This window comes from Lissotriton helveticus, chromosome 2_1 (genome assembly GCF_964261635.1).
Source record: "Lissotriton helveticus chromosome 2_1, aLisHel1.1, whole genome shotgun sequence".
NCBI lineage: Eukaryota > Metazoa > Chordata > Amphibia > Caudata > Salamandridae > Lissotriton > Lissotriton helveticus.
The window spans coordinates 1,631,973,373-1,631,995,665 of record NC_136059.1 but is presented as its reverse complement, the minus strand read 5'-3'; positions in this window follow the sequence as shown (position 1 = coordinate 1,631,995,665).

The following is a 22,293-nucleotide window of genomic DNA, read 5'->3' as shown; positions in this document are numbered from 1 at the left end:
AGTCAAAATTAGTTGAAAGATGAAAATTTTCAAAACGGACCATTTTGGTCATCTCGGAGCAATTTCGCGGGTCATCGATCGTTTTGCATGAAAAATTGAACGTTCTTGCATGAACATTAATTTACTCTAAATGTTGTTTATATCTCTTCCTGCAGTGAATAAACATGTTTTAAGCCCTCAAAGTGAGCATTTGGGCCTTTTTAAGTCACTTTTAACCATGAGCCAAATCTTGAGTTTTGGCTCCCTAGAAGTATGAAAATGACGATAAAGATGCTCATTTTATCTCCAAAAGTGATGATCCACCTTCGAGAGTCAAAATTAGTTGAAAGATGAACATTTTCAAAACTGACTATTTCGGTCATCACAGAGCAATTTCATCAGGTCGCGGGTCATCGATCGTTTTGCATGAAAAATTGAACGTTCTCGCATGAACAATAATTTACTCTAAATGTTGTTTATATCTCTTCCCGCAGTGACTAAACACGTTTTAAGCCCTCGAAGTGAGCATTTGGGTCCTTTTAAGTCACTTTTACCCATGAGCCAAATCTTGAGTTTTGGCTCCCTAGAAGCATGAAAATGACGATAAAGATGCTCATTTTATCTCCAAAAGTGATGATCCACCTCTGAGAGTCAAAATTAGTTGAAAGATGAACATTTTCTTAACGGACTATTTCGGTCATCTCAGAGCAATTTCATCAGGTCGCGGGTCATCGATCGTTTTGCATGAAAAATTGAACGTTCTCGCATGAACATTAATTTACTCTAAATGTTGTTTATATCTCTTCCCGCAGTGAAGAAACATGTTTTAAGCCCTCGAAGTGAGCATTTGGGCCTTTTTAAGTTACTTTTAACCATGAGCCAAATCTTGAGTTTTGGCTCCCTAGCAGCATGAAAATGACTATAAAGATGCTCATTTTAGCTCCAAAAGTGATGATCCACCTCTGGGAGTAAAAATTAGTTGAAAGATGAACATTTTCAAAATGGACCATTTTGGTCATCTCAGAGCAATTTCATCAGGTCGCGGGTCATCGATCGTTTTGCATGAAAAATTGAACGTTCTTGCATGTACATTAATTTACTCTAAATGTTGTTTATATCTCTTCCCGCAGTGAATAAACACGTTTTAAGCCCTCGAAGAGAGCATTTGGGTCCTTTTAATTCACTTTTAACCATGAGCCAAATCTTGAGTTTTGGCTCCTTAGAAGCATGAAAATGACGATAAAGATGCTCATTTTATCTCCAAAAGTGATGATCCACCTCTGAAAGTCAGAATTAGTTGAAAGATGGAAGGTTTTAAAACGGACCATTTTGGTCATCTCAGAGCAATTTCATCAGGTCGCGAGTCATCGATCGTTTTGCATGAAAAATTGAACGTTCTCGCATTAACAATAATTTACTCTAAATGTTGTTTATATCTCTTCCCGCAGTGAATAAACACGTTTTAAGCCCTCGAAGTGAGCATTTGGGCCTTTTTAAGTCACTTTTAACCATGAGCCAAATCTTGAGTTTTGGCTCCCTAGAAGCATGAAAATGACGACAAAGATGCTCATTTTAACTCCAAAAGTGATGATCCACCTGTGAGAGTCAAAATTAGTTGAAAGATGAAAATTTTCAAAACGGACCATTTTGGTCATCTCGGAGCAATTTCATCAGGTCATCGATCGTTTTGCATGAAAAATTGAACTTTCTTGCATGAACATTAATTTACTTTAAATGTTGTTTATTACTCTTTCCGCAGTGAATAAATACGTTGTAAGCCCTCGAAGTGAGCATTTGGGTACTTTTAAGTCACTTTTAACCATGAGCCAAATCTTGAGTTTTGGCTCCCTAGAAGCATGAAAATGACGATAAAGATGCTCATTTTATCTCCAAAAGTGATGATCCACCTCTGAGAGTCAAAATTAGTTGAAAGATGAAAATTTTCAAAACTGATCATTTTGGTCATCTCGGAGCACTTTCATCAGGTCGCGGGTCATCGATCGTTTTGCATGAAAAATTGAACGTTCTTGCATGAACATTAATTTACTCTAAATGTTGTTTATATCTCTTCCCGCAGTGAATAAACACGTTTTAAGCCCTCGAAGTGAGCATTTGGGCCTTTTTAAGTCACTTTTAACCATGAGCCAAATCTTGAGTTTTGGCTCCCTAGAAGCATGAAAATGACGACAAAGATGCTCATTTTAACTCCAAAAGTGATGATCCACCTGTGAGAGTCAAAATTAGTTGAAAGATGAAAATTTTCAAAACGGACCATTTTGGTCATCTCGGAGCAATTTCATCAGGTCATCGATCGTTTTGCATGAAAAATTGAACTTTCTTGCATGAACATTAATTTACTTTAAATGTTGTTTATTACTCTTTCCGCAGTGAATAAATACGTTTTAAGCCCTCGAAGTGAGCATTTGGGTCCTTTTAAGTCACTTTTAACCATGAGCCAAATCTTGAGTTTTGGCTCCCTAGAAGCATGAAAATGACGATAAAGATGCTCATTTTATCTCCAAAAGTGATGATACACCTCTGAGAGTCAAAATTAGTTGAAAGATGAACATTTTCAAAACGGACTATTTTGGTCATCTCAGAGCAATTTCATCAGGTCGCGGGTCATCGATCGTTTTGCATGAAAAATTGAACGTTCTCGCATGAACATTAATTTACTCTAAATGTTGTTTATATCTCTTCCCGCAGTGAAGAAACATGTTTTAAGCCCTCGAAGTGAGCATTTGGGCCTTTTTAAGTTACTTTTAACCATGAGCCAAATCTTGAGTTTTGGCTCCCTAGAAGCATGAAAATGACTATAAAGATGCTCATTTTAGCTCCAAAAGTGATGATCCACCTCTGAGAGTAAAAATTAGTTGAAAGATGAACATTTTCAAAACGGACCATTTTGGTCATCTCAGAGCAATTTCATCAGGTCGGGGTCATCGATCGTTTTGCATGAAAAATTGAACGTTCTTGCATGAACATTAATTTACTCTAAATGTTGTTTATATCTCTTCCCGCAGTGAATAAACACGTTTTAAGCCCTCGAAGAGAGCATTTGGGTCCTTTTAATTCACTTTTAACCATGAGCCAAATCTTGAGTTTTGGCTCCTTAGAAGCATGAAAATGACGATAAAGATGCTCATTTTATCTCCAAAAGTGATGATCCACCTCTGAAAGTCAGAATTAGTTGAAAGATGGAAGGTTTTAAAACGGACCATTTTGGTCATCTCAGAGCAATTTCATCAGGTCGCGGGTCATCGATCGTTTTGCATGAAAAATTGAACGTTCTTGCATGAACATTAATTTACTCTAAATGTTGTTTATATCTCTTCCCGCAGTGAATAAACACGTTTTAAGCCCTCGAAGTGAGCATTTGGGTCCTTTAATTCACTTTTAACCATGAGCCAAATCTTGAGTTTTGGCTCCTTAGAAGCATGAAAATGACGATAAAGATGCTCATGTTATCTCCAAAAGTGATGATCCACTTCTGAAAGTCAGAATTAGTTGAAAGATGGAAGGTTTTAAAACGGACCATTTGGTCATCTCAGAGCAATTTCATCAGGTCGCGGGTCATCGATCGTTTTGCATGAAAAATTTAACGTTCTCGCATGAATAATAATTTACTCTAAATGTTGTTTATATCTCTTCCCGCAGTGAATAAACACGTTTTAAGCCCTCGAAGTGAGCATTTGGGCCTTTTTAAGTCACTTTTTACCATGAGCCAAATCTTGAGTTTTGGCTCCCTAGAAGCATGAAAATGACAATAAAGATGCTCATTTTATCTCCAAAAGTGATGATACACCTCTGAGAGTCAAAATTAGTTGAAAGATGAACATTTTTAAAACGGACTATTTTGGTCATCTCAGAGCAATTTCATCAGGTCGCGGGTCATTGATCGTTTTGCATGAAAAATTTAACGTTCTCGCATGAACATTAATTTACTCTAAATGTTGTTTATATCTCTTCCCGCAGTGAATAAACACGTTTTAAGCCCCCGAAGTGAGCATTTGGGCCTTTTTAAGTCACTTTTAACCATGAGACAAATCTTGAGTTTTGGCTCCTTAGAAGCATGAAAATGACGATAAAGATGCTCATTTTATCTCCAAAAGTGATGATCCACCTCTGAAAGTCAGAATTAGTTGAAAGATGGAAGGTTTTAAAACTGACCATTTTGGTCATCTCAGAGCAATTTCATCAGGTCGCGGGTCATCGATCGTTTTGCATGAAAAATTGAACGTTCTCACATGAACAATAATTTACTCTAAATGTTGTTTATATCTCTTCCCGCAGTGAATAAACACGTTTTAAGCCCTCGATGTGAGCATTTGGGTCCTTTTAAGTCACTTTTACCCATGAGCCAAAACTTGAGTTTTGGCTCCCTAGAAGCATGAAAATGACTGTAAAGATGCTAATTTTAGCTCCAAAAGTGATGATCCACCTCTGGGAGTAAAAATTAGTTGAAAGATGAACATTTTCAAAATGGACCATTTTGGTCATCTCAGAGCAATTTCATCAGGTCGCGGGTCATCGATCGTTTTGCATGAAAAATTGAACGTTCTTGCATGTACATTAATTTACTCTAAATGTTGTTTATATCTCTTCCCGCAGTGAATAAACACGTTTTAAGCCCTCGAAGAGAGCATTTGGGTCCTTTTAATTCACTTTTAACCATGAGCCAAATCTTGAGTTTTGGCTCCTTAGAAGCATGAAAATGACGATAAAGATGCTCATTTTATCTCCAAAAGTGATGATCCACCTCTGAAAGTCAGAATTAGTTGAAAGATGGAAGGTTTTAAACCGGACCATTTTGGTCATCTCAGAGCAATTTCATCAGGTCGCGAGTCATCGATCGTTTTGCATGAAAAATTGAACGTTCTCGCATTAACAATAATTTACTCTAAATGTTGTTTATATCTCTTCCCGCAGTGAATACACACGTTTTAAGCCCTCGAAGTGAGCATTTGGGCCATTTTAAGTCACTTTTAACCATGAGCCAAATCTTGAGTTTTGGCTCCCTAGAAGCATGAAAATGACGACAAAGATGCTCATTTTAACTCCAAAAGTGATGATCCACCTGTGAGAGTCAAAATTAGTTGAAAGATGAACATTTTCAAAACGGACCATTTTGGTCATCTCGGAGCAATTTCATCAGGTCATCGATCGTTTTGCATGAAAAATTGAACTTTCTTGCATGAACATTAATTTACTTTAAATGTTGTTTATTACTCTTTCCGCAGTGAATAAATACGTTTTAAGCCCTCGAAGTGAGCATTTGGGTACTTTTAAGTCACTTTTAACCATGAGCCAAATCTTGAGTTTTGGCTCCCTAGAAGCATGAAAATGACGATAAAGATGCTCATTTTATCTCCAAAAGTGATGATACACCTCTGAGAGTCAAAATGAGTTGAAAGATGAACATTTTCAAAACGGACTATTTTGGTCATCTCAGAGCAATTTCATCAGGTCGCGGGGTCATCGATCGTTTTGCATGAAAAATTGAACGTTCTCGCATGAACATTAATTTACTCTAAATGTTGTTTATATCTCTTCCCGCAGTGCATAAACACGTTTTAAGCCCTCGAAGTGAGCATTTGGACCTTTTTAAGTCACTTTTAACCATGAGCCAAATCTTGAGTTTTGGCTCCCTAGAAGCATGAAAATGACAACAAAGATGCTCATTTTATCTCCAAAAGTGATGATCCACCTCTGAGAGTCAAAATTAGTTGAACAATGAAAATTTTCAAAACGGACCATTTTGGTCATCTCGGAGCAATTTCATCAGGTCGCGGGTCATCGATCGTTTTGCATGAAAAATTGAACGTTCTTGCATGAACATTAATTTACTCTAAATGTTGTTTATATCTCTTCCCGCAGTGAATAAACACGTTTTAAGCCCTCGAAGTGAGCATTTGGGTCCTTTTAATTCACTTTTAACCATGAGCCAAATCTTGAGTTTTGGCTCCTTAGAAGCATGAAAATGACGATAAAGATGCTCATTTTATATCCAAAAGTGATGTTCCACCTCTGAGAGTCAAAATTAGTTGAAAGATGAAAATTTTCAAAACGGACCATTTTGGTCATCTCGGAGCAATTTCGTGGGTCATCGATCGTTTTGCATGAAAAATTGAACGTTCTTGCATGAACATTAATTTACTCTAAATGTTGTTTATATCTCTTCCTGCAGTGAATAAACATGTTTTAAGCCCTCAAAGTGAGCATTTGGGCCTTTTTAAGTCACTTTTAACACTGAGCCAAATCTTGAGTTTTGGCTCCCTAGAAGTATGAAAATGACGATAAAGATGCTCATTTTATCTCCAAAAGTGATGATCCACCTTCGAGAGTCAAAATTAGTTGAAAGATGAACATTTTCTTAACGGACTATTTCGGTCATCTCAGAGCAATTTCATCAGGTCGCGGGTCATCGATCGTTTTGCATGAAAAATTGAACGTTCTCGCATGAACAATAATTTACTCTAAATGTTGTTTATATCTCTTCCCGCAGTGACTAAACACGTTTTAAGCCCTCGAAGTGAGCATTTGGGTCCTTTTAAGTCACTTTTACCCATGAGCCAAATCTTGAGTTTTGGCTCCCTAGAAGCATGAAAATGACGATAAAGATGCTCATTTTATCTCCAAAAGTGATGATCCACCTCTGAGAGTCAAAATTAGTTGAAAGATGAACATTTTCTTAACGGACTATTTCGGTCATCTCAGAGCAATTTCATCAGGTCATCGATCGTTTTGCATGAAAAATTGAACGTTCTCGCATGAACATTAATTTACTCTAAATGTTGTTTATATCTCTTCCCGCAGTGAAGAAACATGTTTTAAGCCCTCGAAGTGAGCATTTGGGCCTTTTTAAGTTACTTTTAACCATGAGCCAAATCTTGAGTTTTGGCTCCCTAGAAGCATGAAAATGACGACAAAGATGCTCATTTTATCTCCAAAAGTGATGATCCACCTGTGAGAGTCAAAATTAGTTGAAAGATGAAAATTTTCAAAACGGACCATTTTGGTCATCTCGGAGCAATTTCGCGGGTCATCGATCGTTTTGCATGAAAAATTGAACGTTCTTGCATGAACATTAATTTACTCTAAATGTTGTTTATATCTCTTCCTGCAGTGAATAAACATGTTTTAAGCCCTCAAAGTGAGCATTTGGGCCTTTTTAAGTCACTTTTAACCATGAGCCAAATCTTGAGTTTTGGCTCCCTAGAAGTATGAAAATGACGATAAAGATGCTCATTTTATCTCCAAAAGTGATGATCCACCTTCGAGAGTCAAAATTAGTTGAAAGAAGAACATTTTCAAAACGGACTATTTCGGTCATCTCAGAGCAATTTCATCAGGTCGCGGGTCATCGATCGTTTTGCATGAAAAATTGAACGTTCTCGCATGAACAATAATTTACTCTAAATGTTGTTTATATCTCTTCCCGCAGTGACTAAACACGTTTTAAGCCCTCGAAGTGAGCATTTGGGTCCTTTTAAGTCACTTTTACCCATGAGCCAAATCTTGAGTTTTGGCTCCCTAGAAGCATGAAAATGACGATAAAGATGCTCATTTTATCTCCAAAAGTGATGATCCACCTCTGAGAGTCAAAATTAGTTGAAAGATGAACATTTTCTTAACGGACTATTTCGGTCATCTCAGAGCAATTTCATCAGGTCGCGGGTCATCGATCGTTTTGCATGAAAAAGTTGAACGTTCTCGCATGAACATTAATTTACTCTAAATGTTGTTTATATCTCTTCCCGCAGTGAAGAAACATGTTTTAAGCCCTCGAAGTGAGCATTTGGGCCTTTTTAAGTTACTTTTAACCATGAGCCAAATCTTGAGTTTTGGCTCCCTAGAAGCATGAAAATGACTATAAAGATGCTCATTTTAGCTCCAAAAGTGATGATCCACCTCTGAGAGTAAAAATTAGTTGAAAGATGAACATTTTCAAAACGGACCATTTTGGTCATCTCAGAGCAATTTCATCAGGTCGCGGGTCATCGATCGTTTTGCATGAAAAATTGAACGTTCTTGCATGAACAATAATTTACTCTAAATGTTGTTTATATCTCTTCCCGCAGTGAATAAACACGTTTTAAGCCCTCGAAGTGAGCATTTGGGTCCTTTTAAGTCACTTTTACCCATGAGCCAAATCTTGAGTTTTGGCTCCCTAGAAGCATGAAAATGACTATAAAGATGCTCGTTTTAGCTCCAAAAGTGATGATCCACCTCTGAGAGTAAAAATTAGTTGAAAGATGAACATTTTCAAAACGGACCATTTTGGTCATCTCGGAGCAATTTCATCAGGTCATCGATCGTTTTGCATGAAAAATTGAACTTTCTTGCATGAACATTAATTTACTTTAAATGTTGTTTATTACTCTTTCCGCAGTGAATAAATACGTTTTAAGCCCTCGAAGTGAGCATTTGGGTCCTTTTAAGTCACTTTTAACCATGAGCCAAATCTTGAGTTTTGGCTCCCTAGAAGCATGAAAATGACGATAAAGATGCTCATTTTATCTCCAAAAGTGATGATACACCTCTGGGAGTCAAAATTAGTTGAAAGATGAACATTTTCAAAACGGACTATTTTGGTCATCTCAGAGCAATTTCATCAGGTCGCGGGTCATCGATCGTTTTGCATGAAAAATTGAACGTTCTTGCATGAACATTAATTTACTCTAAATGTTGTTTATATCTCTTCCCGCAGTGAATAAACACGTTTTAAGCCCTCGAAGAGAGCATTTGGGTCCTTTTAATTCACTTTTAACCATGAGCCAAATCTTGAGTTTTGGCTCCTTAGAAGCATGAAAATGACGATAAAGATGCTCATTTTATCTCCAAAAGTGATGATCCACCTCTGAAAGTCAGAATTAGTTGAAAGATGGAAGGTTTTAAAACGGACCATTTTGGTCATCTCAGAGCAATTTCATCAGGTCGCGGGTCATCGATCGTTTTGCATGAAAAATTGAACGTTCTTGCATGAACATTAATTTACTCTAAATGTTGTTTATATCTCTTCCCGCAGTGAATAAACACGTTTTAAGCCCTCGAAGTGAGCATTTGGGTCCTTTTAATTCACTTTTATCCATGAGCCAAATCTTGAGTTTTGGCTCCTTAGAAGCATGAAAATGACGATAAAGATGCTCGTTTTAGCTCCAAAAGTGATGATCCACCTCTGGGAGTAAAAATTAGTTGAAAGATGAACATTTTCAAAACGGACCATTTTGGTCATCTCAGAGCAATTTCATCAGGTCGCGGGTCAACGATCGTTTTGCATGAAAAATTGAACGTTCTCGCATGAACATTATTTTACTCTAAATGTTGTTTATATCTCTTCCCGCAGTGAATAAACACGTTTTAAGCCCTCAAAGTGAGCATTTGGGCCTTTTTAAGTCACTTTTAACCATGAGCCAAATCTTGAGTTTTGGCTCCCTAGAAGCATGAAAATGACGATAAAGATGCTCATTTTATATCCAAAAGTGATGATCCACCCCTGAGAGTCAATATTAGTTGAAAGATGAAAATTTTCAAAACGGATCATTTTGGTCATCTCGGAGCACTTTCATCAGGTCGCGGGTCATCGATCGTTTTGCATGAAAAATTGAACGTTCTTGCATGAACATTAATTTACTCTAAATGTTGTTTATATCTCTTCCCGCAGTGAATAAACACGTTTTAAGCCCTCGAAGTGAGCATTTGGGCCTTTTTAAGTCACTTTTAACCATGAGCCAAATCTTGAGTTTTGGCTCCCTAGAAGCATGAAAATAACGACAAAGATGCTCATTTTAACTCCAAAAGTGATGATCCACCTGTGAGAGTCAAAATTAGTTGAAAGATGAAAATTTTCAAACCGGACCATTTTGGTCATCTCGGAGCAATTTCATCAGGTCATCGATCGTTTTGCATGAAAAATTGAACTTTCTTGCATGAACATTAATTTACTTTAAATGTTGTTTATTACTCTTTCCGCAGTGAATAAATACGTTTTAAGCCCTCGAAGTGAGCATTTGGGTCCTTTTAAGTCACTTTTAACCATGAGCCAAATCTTGAGTTTTGGCTCCCTAGAAGCATGAAAATGACGATAAGATGCTCATTTTATCTCCAAAAGTGATGATACACCTCTGAGAGTCAAAATTAGTTGAAAGATGAACATTTTCAAAACGGACTATTTTGGTCATCTCAGAGCAATTTCATCAGGTCGCGGGTCATCGATCGTTTTGCATGAAAAATTGAACGTTCTCGCATGAACATTAATTTACTCTAAATGTTGTTTATATCTCTTCCCGCAGTGAATAAACACGTTTTAAGCCCTCGAAGTGAGCATTTGGGTCCTTTTAAGTCACTTTTAACCATGAGCCAAATCTTGAGTTTTGGCTCCCTAGAAGCATGAAAATGACGATAAAGATGCTCATTTTATATCCAAAAGTGATGATCCACCTCTGAGAGTCAAAATTAGTTGAAAGATGAAAATTTTCAAAACGGACCATTTTGGTCAACTTGGAGCAATTTCATCAGGTCGCGGGTCATCGATCGTTTTGCATGAAAAATTGAACGTTCTTGCATGAACATTAATTTACTCTAAATGTTGTTTATATCTCTTCCCGCAGTGAATAAACACGTTTTAAGCCCTCGAAGAGAGCATTTGGGTCCTTTTAATTCACTTTTAACCATGAGCCAAATCTTGAGTTTTGGCTCCTTAGAAGCATGAAAATGACGATAAAGATGCTCATGTTATCTCCAAAAGTGATGATCCACTTCTGAAAGTCAGAATTAGTTGAAAGATGGAAGGTTTTAAAACGGACCATTTGGTCATCTCAGAGCAATTTCATCAGGTCGCGGGTCATCGATCGTTTTGCATGAAAAATTTAACGTTCTCGCATGAACAATAATTTACTCTAAATGTTGTTTATATCTCTTCCCGCAGTGAATAAACACGTTTTAAGCCCTCGAAGTGAGCATTTGGGTCCTTTTAAGTCACTTTTACCCATGAGCCAAATCTTGAGTTTTGGCTCCCTAGAAGCATGAAAATGACTATAAAGATGCTCGTTTTAGCTCCAAAAGTGATGATCCACCTCTGAGAGTAAAAATTAGTTGAAAGATGAACATTTTCAAAACGGACCATTTTGGTCATCTCAGAGCAATTTCATCAGGTCGCGGGTCAACGATCGTTTTGCATGAAAAATTGAACGTTCTCGCATGAACATTATTTTACTCTAAATGTTGTTTATATCTCTTCCCGCAGTGAATAAACACGTTTTAAGCCCTCGAAGTGAGCATTTGGGCCTTTTTAAGTTACTTTTTACCATGAGCCAAATCTTGAGTTTTGGCTCCCTAGAAGCATGAAAATGACAATAAAGATGCTCATTTTATCTCCAAAAGTGATGATACACCTCTGAGAGTCAAAATTAGTTGAAAGATGAACATTTTCAAAACGGACTATTTTGGTCATCTCAGAGCAATTTCATCAGGTCGCGGGTCATCGATCGTTTTGCATGAAAAATTTAACGTTCTCGCATGAACATTAATTTACTCTAAATGTTGTTTATATCTCTTCCCGCAGTGAATAAACACGTTTTAAGCCCTCGAAGTGAGCATTTGGGTCCTTTTAATTCACTTTTAACCATGAGACAAATCTTGAGTTTTGGCTCCTTAGAAGCATGAAAATGACGATAAAGATGCTCATTTTATCTCCAAAAGTGATGATCCACCTCTGAAAGTCAGAATAAGTTGAAAGATGGAAGGTTTTAAAACGGACCATTTTGGTAATCTCAGAGCAATTTCATCAGGTCGCGGGTCATCGATCGTTTTGCATGAAAAATTGAACGTTCTCACATGAACAATAATTTACTCTAAATGTTGTTTATATCTCTTCCCGCAGTGAATAAACACGTTTTAAGCCCTCGAAGTGAGCATTTGGGTCCTTTTAAGTCACTTTTACCCACGAGCCAAATCTTGAGTTTTGGCTCCCTAGAAGCATGAAAATGACTATAAAGATGCTCATTTTAGCTCCAAAAGTGATGATCCACCTCTGGGAGTAAAAATTAGTTGAAAGATGAACATTTTCAAAATGGACCATTTTGGTCATCTCAGAGCAATTTCATCAGGTCGCGGGTCATCGATCGTTTTGCATGAAAAATTGAACGTTCTTGCATGTACATTAATTTACTCTAAATGTTGTTTATATCTCTTCCCGCAGTGAATAAACACGTTTTAAGCCCTCGAAGAGAGCATTTGGGTCCTTTTAATTCACTTTTAACCATGAGCCAAATCTTGAGTTTTGGCTCCTTAGAAGCATGAAAATGACGATAAAGATGCTCATTTTATCTCCAAAAGTGATGATCCACCTCTGAAAGTCAGAATTAGTTGAAAGATGGAAGGTTTTAAAACGGACCATTTTGGTCATCTAAGAGCAATTTCATCAGGTCGCGAGTCATCGATCGTTTTGCATGAAAAATTGAACGTTCTCACATTAACAATAATTTACTCTAAATGTTGTTTATATCTCTTCCCGCAGTGAATAAACACGTTTTAAGCCTCGAAGTGAGCATTTGGGCCATTTTAAGTCACTTTTAACCATGAGCCAAATCTTGAGTTTTGGCTCCCTAGAAGCATGAAAATGACGACAAAGATGCTCATTTTAACTCCAAAAGTGATGATCCACCTGTGAGAGTCAAAATTAGTTGAAAGATGAAAATTTTCAAAACGGACCATTTTGGTCATCTCGGAGCAATTTCATCAGGTCATCGATCGTTTTGCATGAAAAATTGAACTTTCTTGCATGAACATTAATTTACTTTAAATGTTGTTTATTACTCTTTCCGCAGTGAATAAATACGTTTTAAGCCCTCGAAGTGAGCATTTGGGTACTTTTAAGTCACTTTTAACCATGAGCCAAATCTTGAGTTTTGGCTCCCTAGAAGCATGAAAATGACGATAAAGATGCTCATTTTATCTCCAAAAGTGATGATACACCTCTGAGAGTCAAAATTAGTTGAAAGATGAACATTTTCAAAACGGACTATTTTGGTCATCTCAGAGCAATTTCATCAGGTCGCGGGGTCATCGATCGTTTTGCATGAAAAATTGAACGTTCTCGCATGAACATTAATTTACTCTAAATGTTGTTTATATCTCTTCCCGCAGTGAATAAACACGTTTTAAGCCCTCGAAGTGAGCATTTGGGCCTTTTTAAGTCACTTTTAACCATGAGCCAAATCTCGAGTTTTGGCTCCCTAGAAGCATGAAAATGACAACAAAGATGCTCATTTTATCTCCAAAAGTGATGATCCACCTCTGAGAGTCAAAATTAGTTGAACAATGAAAATTTTCAAAACGGACCATTTTGGTCATCTCGGAGCAATTTCATCAGGTCGCGGGTCATCGATCGTTTTGCATGAAAAATTGAACGTTCTTGCATGAACATTAATTTACTCTAAATGTTGTTTATATCTCTTCCCGCAGTGAATAAACACGTTTTAAGCCCTCGAAGTGAGCATTTGGGTCCTTTTAATTCACTTTTAACCATGAGCCAAATCTTGAGTTTTGGCTCCTTAGAAGCATGAAAATGACGATAAAGATGCTCATTTTATCTCCAAAAGTGATGATCCACCTCTGAAAGTCAGAATTAGTTGAAAGATGGACATTTTCAAAATGGACCATTTTGGTAATCTCAGAGCAATTTCATCAGGTCGCGGGTCAACGATCGTTTTGCATGAAAAATTGAACGTTCTCGCATGAACATTATTTTACTCTAAATGTTGTTTATACTCTTCCCGCAGTGAATAAACACGTTTTAAGCCCTCGAAGTGAGCATTTGGGTCTTTTTAAGTCACTTTTAACCATGAGCCAAATCTTGAGTTTTGGCTCCCTAGAAGCATGAAAATGACGATAAAGATGCTCATTTTATATCCAAAAGTGATGTTCCACCTCTGAGAGTCAAAATTAGTTGAAAGATGAAAATTTTCAAAATGGACCATTTTGGTCATCTCGGAGCAATTTCGCGGGTCATCGATCGTTTTGCATGAAAAATTGAACGTTCTTGCATGAACATTAATTTACTCTAAATGTTGTTTATATCTCTTCCTGCAGTGAATAAACATGTTTTAAGCCCTCAAAGTGAGCATTTGGGCCTTTTTAAGTCACTTTTAACCATGAGCCAAATCTTGAGTTTTGGCTCCCTAGAAGTATGAAAATGACGATAAAGATGCTCATTTTATCTCCAAAAGTGATGATCCACCTTCGAGAGTCAAAATTAGTTGAAAGATGAACATTTTCAAAACTGACTATTTCGGTCATCTCAGAGCAATTTCATCAGTCGCGGGTCATCGATCGTTTTGCATGAAAAATTGAACGTTCTCGCATGAACAATAATTTACTCTAAATGTTGTTTATATCTCTTCCCGCAGTGACTAAACACGTTTTAAGCCCTCGAAGTGAGCATTTGGGTCCTTTTGAGGTCACTTTTACCCATGAGCCAAATCTTGAGTTTTGGCTCCCTAGAAGCATGAAAATGACGATAAAGATGCTCATTTTATCTCCAAAAGTGATGATCCACCTCTGAGAGTCAAAATTAGTTGAAAGATGAACATTTTCTTAACGGACTATTTCGGTCATCTCAGAGCAATTTCATCAGGTCGCGGGTCATCGATCGTTTTGCATGAAAAATTGAACGTTCTCGCATGAACATTAATTTACTCTAAATGTTGTTTATATCTCTTCCCGCAGTGAAGAAACATGTTTTAAGCCCTCGAAGTGAGCATTTGGGCCTTTTTAAGTTACTTTTAACCATGAGCCAAATCTTGAGTTTTGGCTCCCTAGAAGCATGAAAATGACTATAAAGATGCTCATTTTAGCTCCAAAAGTGATGATCCACCTCTGGGAGTAAAAATTAGTTGAAAGATGAACATTTTCAAAATGGACCATTTTGGTCATCTCAGAGCAATTTCATCAGGTCGCGGGTCATCGATCGTTTTGCATGAAAAATTGAACGTTCTCGCATGAACATTAATTTACTCTAAATGTTGTTTATATCTCTTCCCGCAGTGAATAAACATGTTTTAAGCCCTCAAAGTGAGCATTTGGGCCTTTTTAAGTCACTTTTAACACTGAGCCAAATCTTGAGTTTTGGCTCCCTAGAAGTATGAAAATGACGATAAAGATGCTCATTTTATCTCCAAAAGTGATGATCCACCTTCGAGAGTCAAAATTAGTTGAAAGATGAACATTTTCTTAACGGACTATTTCGGTCATCTCAGAGCAATTTCATCAGGTCGCGGGTCATCGATCGTTTTGCATGAAAAATTGAACGTTCTCGCATGAACAATAATTTACTCTAAATGTTGTTTATATCTCTTCCCGCAGTGACTAAACACGTTTTAAGCCCTCGAAGTGAGCATTTGGGTCCTTTTAAGTCACTTTTACCCATGAGCCAAATCTTGAGTTTTGGCTCCCTAGAAGCATGAAAATGACGATAAAGATGCTCATTTTATCTCCAAAAGTGATGATCCACCTCTGAGAGTCAAAATTAGTTGAAAGATGAACATTTTCTTAACGGACTATTTCGGTCATCTCAGAGCAATTTCATCAGGTCATCGATCGTTTTGCATGAAAAATTGAACGTTCTCGCATGAACATTAATTTACTCTAAATGTTGTTTATATCTCTTCCCGCAGTGAAGAAACATGTTTTAAGCCCTCGAAGTGAGCATTTGGGCCTTTTTAAGTTACTTTTAACCATGAGCCAAATCTTGAGTTTTGGCTCCCTAGAAGCATGAAAATGACGACAAAGATGCTCATTTTATCTCCAAAAGTGATGATCCACCTGTGAGAGTCAAAATTAGTTGAAAGATGAAAATTTTCAAAACGGACCATTTTGGTCATCTCGGAGCAATTTCGCGGGTCATCGATCGTTTTGCATGAAAAATTGAACGTTCTTGCATGAACATTAATTTACTCTAAATGTTGTTTATATCTCTTCCTGCAGTGAATAAACATGTTTTAAGCCCTCAAAGTGAGCATTTGGGCCTTTTTAAGTCACTTTTAACCATGAGCCAAATCTTGAGTTTTGGCTCCCTAGAAGTATGAAAATGACGATAAAGATGCTCATTTTATCTCCAAAAGTGATGATCCACCTTCGAGAGTCAAAATTAGTTGAAAGAAGAACATTTTCAAAACGGACTATTTCGGTCATCTCAGAGCAATTTCATCAGGTCGCGGGTCATCGATCGTTTTGCATGAAAAATTGAACGTTCTCGCATGAACAATAATTTACTCTAAATGTTGTTTATATCTCTTCCCGCAGTGACTAAACACGTTTTAAGCCCTCGAAGTGAGCATTTGGGTCCTTTTAAGTCACTTTTACCCATGAGCCAAATCTTGAGTTTTGGCTCCCTAGAAGCATGAAAATGACGATAAAGATGCTCATTTTATCTCCAAAAGTGATGATCCACCTCTGAGAGTCAAAATTAGTTGAAAGATGAACATTTTCTTAACGGACTATTTCGGTCATCTCAGAGCAATTTCATCAGGTCGCGGGTCATCGATCGTTTTGCATGAAAAAGTTGAACGTTCTCGCATGAACATTAATTTACTCTAAATGTTGTTTATATCTCTTCCCGCAGTGAAGAAACATGTTTTAAGCCCTCGAAGTGAGCATTTGGGCCTTTTTAAGTTACTTTTAACCATGAGCCAAATCTTGAGTTTTGGCTCCCTAGAAGCATGAAAATGACTATAAAGATGCTCATTTTAGCTCCAAAAGTGATGATCCACCTCTGAGAGTAAAAATTAGTTGAAAGATGAACATTTTCAAAACGGACCATTTTGGTCATCTCAGAGCAATTTCATCAGGTCGCGGGTCATCGATCGTTTTGCATGAAAAATTGAACGTTCTTGCATGAACAATAATTTACTCTAAATGTTGTTTATATCTCTTCCCGCAGTGAATAAACACGTTTTAAGCCCTCGAAGTGAGCATTTGGGTCCTTTTAAGTCACTTTTACCCATGAGCCAAATCTTGAGTTTTGGCTCCCTAGAAGCATGAAAATGACTATAAAGATGCTCGTTTTAGCTCCAAAAGTGATGATCCACCTCTGAGAGTAAAAATTAGTTGAAAGATGAACATTTTCAAAACGGACCATTTTGGTCATCTCGGAGCAATTTCATCAGGTCATCGATCGTTTTGCATGAAAAATTTAACTTTCTTGCATGAACATTAATTTACTTTAAATGTTGTTTATTACTCTTTCCGCAGTGAATAAATACGTTTTAAGCCCTCGAAGTGAGCATTTGGGTCCTTTTAAGTCACTTTTAACCATGAGCCAAATCTTGAGTTTTGGCTCCCTAGAAGCATGAAAATGACGATAAAGATGCTCATTTTATCTCCAAAAGTGATGATACACCTCTGGGAGTCAAAATTAGTTGAAAGATGAACATTTTCAAAACGGACTATTTTGGTCATCTCAGAGCAATTTCATCAGGTCGCGGGTCATCGATCGTTTTGCATGAAAAATTGAACGTTCTTGCATGAACATTAATTTACTCTAAATGTTGTTTATATCTCTTCCCGCAGTGAATAAACACGTTTTAAGCCCTCGAAGAGAGCATTTGGGTCCTTTTAATTCACTTTTAACCATGAGCCAAATCTTGAGTTTTGGCTCCTTAGAAGCATGAAAATGACGATAAAGATGCTCATTTTATCTCCAAAAGTGATGATCCACCTCTGAAAGTCAGAATTAGTTGAAAGATGGAAGGTTTTAAAACGGACCATTTTGGTCATCTCAGAGCAATTTCATCAGGTCGCGGGTCATCGATCGTTTTGCATGAAAAATTGAACGTTCTTGCATGAACATTAATTTACTCTAAATGTTGTTTATATCTCTTCCCGCAGTGAATAAACACGTTTTAAGCCCTCGAAGTGAGCATTTGGGTCCTTTTAATTCACTTTTATCCATGAGCCAAATCTTGAGTTTTGGCTCCTTAGAAGCATGAAAATGACGATAAAGATGCTCGTTTTAGCTCCAAAAGTGATGATCCACCTCTGGGAGTAAAAATTAGTTGAAAGATGAACATTTTCAAAACGGACCATTTTGGTCATCTCAGAGCAATTTCATCAGGTCGCGGGTCAACGATCGTTTTGCATGAAAAATTGAACGTTCTCGCATGAACATTATTTTACTCTAAATGTTGTTTATATCTCTTCCCGCAGTGAATAAACACGTTTTAAGCCCTCAAAGTGAGCATTTGGGCCTTTTTAAGTCACTTTTAACCATGAGCCAAATCTTGAGTTTTGGCTCCCTAGAAGCATGAAAATGACGATAAAGATGCTCATTTTATATCCAAAAGTGATGATCCACCCCTGAGAGTCAAAATTAGTTGAAAGATGAAAATTTTCAAAACGGATCATTTTGGTCATCTCGGAGCACTTTCATCAGGTCATCGATCGTTTTGCATGAAAAATTGAACTTTCTTGCATGAACATTAATTTACTTTAAATGTTGTTTATTACTCTTTCCGCAGTGAATAAATACGTTTTAAGCCCTCGAAGTGAGCATTTGGGTCCTTTTAAGTCACTTTTAACCATGAGCCAAATCTTGAGTTTTGGCTCCCTAGAAGCATGAAAATGACGATAAGATGCTCATTTTATCTCCAAAAGTGATGATACACCTCTGAGAGTCAAAATTAGTTGAAAGATGAACATTTTCAAAACGGACTATTTTGGTCATCTCAGAGCAATTTCATCAGGTCGCGGGTCATCGATCGTTTTGCATGAAAAATTGAACGTTCTCGCATGAACATTAATTTACTCTAAATGTTGTTTATATCTCTTCCCGCAGTGAATAAACACGTTTTAAGCCCTCGAAGTGAGCATTTGGGTCCTTTTAAGTCACTTTTAACCATGAGCCAAATCTTGAGTTTTGGCTCCCTAGAAGCATGAAAATGACGATAAAGATGCTCATTTTATATCCAAAAGTGATGATCCACCTCTGAGAGTCAAAATTAGTTGAAAGATGAAAATTTTCAAAACGGACCATTTTGGTCAACTTGGAGCAATTTCATCAGGTCGCGGGTCATCGATCGTTTTGCATGAAAAATTGAACGTTCTTGCATGAACATTAATTTACTCTAAATGTTGTTTATATCTCTTCCCGCAGTGAATAAACACGTTTTAAGCCCTCGAAGAGAGCATTTGGGTCCTTTTAATTCACTTTTAACCATGAGCCAAATCTTGAGTTTTGGCTCCTTAGAAGCATGAAAATGACGATAAAGATGCTCATTTTATCTCCAAAAGTGATGATCCACCTCTGAAAGTCAGAATTAGTTGAAAGATGGAAGGTTTTAAAACGGACCATTTTGGTCATCTCAGAGCAATTTCATCAGGTCGCGGGTCATCGATCGTTTTGCATGAAAAATTGAACGTTCTTGCATGAACATTAATTTACTCTAAATGTTGTTTATATCTCTTCCCGCAGTGAATAAACACGTTTTAAGCCCTCGAAGTGAGCATTTGGGTCCTTTTAATTCACTTTTAACCATGAGCCAAATCTTGAGTTTTGGCTCCTTAGAAGCATGAAAATGACGATAAAGATGCTCATGTTATCTCCAAAAGTGATGATCCACTTCTGAAAGTCAGAATTAGTTGAAAGATGGAAGGTTTTAAAACGGACCATTTGGTCATCTCAGAGCAATTTCATCAGGTCGCGGGTCATCGATCGTTTTGCATGAAAAATTTAACGTTCTCGCATGAACAATAATTTACTCTAAATGTTGTTTATATCTCTTCCCGCAGTGAATAAACACGTTTTAAGCCCTCGAAGTGAGCATTTGGGTCCTTTTAAGTCACTTTTACCCATGAGCCAAATCTTGAGTTTTGGCTCCCTAGAAGCATGAAAATGACTATAAAGATGCTCGTTTTAGCTCCAAAAGTGATGATCCACCTCTGAGAGTAAAAATTAGTTGAAAGATGAACATTTTCAAAACGGACCATTTTGGTCATCTCAGAGCAATTTCATCAGGTCGCGGGTCAACGATCGTTTTGCATGAAAAATTGAACGTTCTCGCATGAACATTATTTTACTCTAAATGTTGTTTATATCTCTTCCCGCAGTGAATAAACACGTTTTAAGCCCTCGAAGTGAGCATTTGGGCCTTTTTAAGTTACTTTTTACCATGAGCCAAATCTTGAGTTTTGGCTCCCTAGAAGCATGAAAATGACAATAAAGATGCTCATTTTATCTCCAAAAGTGATGATACACCTCTGAGAGTCAAAATTAGTTGAAAGATGAACATTTTCAAAACGGACTATTTTGGTCATCTCAGAGCAATTTCATCAGGTCGCGGGTCATCGATCGTTTTGCATGAAAAATTTAACGTTCTCGCATGAACATTAATTTACTCTAAATGTTGTTTATATCTCTTCCCGCAGTGAATAAACACGTTTTAAGCCCTCGAAGTGAGCATTTGGGTCCTTTTAATTCACTTTTAACCATGAGACAAATCTTGAGTTTTGGCTCCTTAGAAGCATGAAAATGACGATAAAGATGCTCATTTTATCTCCAAAAGTGATGATCCACCTCTGAAAGTCAGAATAAGTTGAAAGATGGAAGGTTTTAAAACGGACCATTTTGGTAATCTCAGAGCAATTTCATCAGGTCGCGGGTCATCGATCGTTTTGCATGAAAAATTGAACGTTCTCACATGAACAATAATTTACTCTAAATGTTGTTTATATCTCTTCCCGCAGTGAATAAACACGTTTTAAGCCCTCGAAGTGAGCATTTGGGTCCTTTTAAGTCACTTTTACCCACGAGCCAAATCTTGAGTTTTGGCTCCCTAGAAGCATGAAAATGACTATAAAGATGCTCATTTTAGCTCCAAAAGTGATGATCCACCTCTGGGAGTAAAAATTAGTTGAAAGATGAACATTTTCAAAATGGACCATTTTGGTCATCTCAGAGCAATTTCATCAGGTCGCGGGTCATCGATCGTTTTGCATGAAAAATTGAACGTTCTTGCATGTACATTAATTTACTCTAAATGTTGTTTATATCTCTTCCCGCAGTGAATAAACACGTTTTAAGCCCTCGAAGAGAGCATTTGGGTCCTTTTAATTCACTTTTAACCATGAGCCAAATCTTGAGTTTTGGCTCCTTAGAAGCATGAAAATGACGATAAAGATGCTCATTTTATCTCCAAAAGTGATGATCCACCTCTGAAAGTCAGAATTAGTTGAAAGATGGAAGGTTTTAAAACGGACCATTTTGGTCATCTAAGAGCAATTTCATCAGGTCGCGAGTCATCGATCGTTTTGCATGAAAAATTGAACGTTCTCACATTAACAATAATTTACTCTAAATGTTGTTTATATCTCTTCCCGCAGTGAATAAACACGTTTTAAGCCTCGAAGTGAGCATTTGGGCCATTTTAAGTCACTTTTAACCATGAGCCAAATCTTGAGTTTTGGCTCCCTAGAAGCATGAAAATGACGACAAAGATGCTCATTTTAACTCCAAAAGTGATGATCCACCTGTGAGAGTCAAAATTAGTTGAAAGATGAAAATTTTCAAAACGGACCATTTTGGTCATCTCGGAGCAATTTCATCAGGTCATCGATCGTTTTGCATGAAAAATTGAACTTTCTTGCATGAACATTAATTTACTTTAAATGTTGTTTATTACTCTTTCCGCAGTGAATAAATACGTTTTAAGCCCTCGAAGTGAGCATTTGGGTACTTTTAAGTCACTTTTAACCATGAGCCAAATCTTGAGTTTTGGCTCCCTAGAAGCATGAAAATGACGATAAAGATGCTCATTTTATCTCCAAAAGTGATGATACACCTCTGAGAGTCAAAATTAGTTGAAAGATGAACATTTTCAAAACGGACTATTTTGGTCATCTCAGAGCAATTTCATCAGGTCGCGGGGTCATCGATCGTTTTGCATGAAAAATTGAACGTTCTCGCATGAACATTAATTTACTCTAAATGTTGTTTATATCTCTTCCCGCAGTGAATAAACACGTTTTAAGCCCTCGAAGTGAGCATTTGGGCCTTTTTAAGTCACTTTTAACCATGAGCCAAATCTCGAGTTTTGGCTCCCTAGAAGCATGAAAATGACAACAAAGATGCTCATTTTATCTCCAAAAGTGATGATCCACCTCTGAGAGTCAAAATTAGTTGAACAATGAAAATTTTCAAAACGGACCATTTTGGTCATCTCGGAGCAATTTCATCAGGTCGCGGGTCATCGATCGTTTTGCATGAAAAATTGAACGTTCTTGCATGAACATTAATTTACTCTAAATGTTGTTTATATCTCT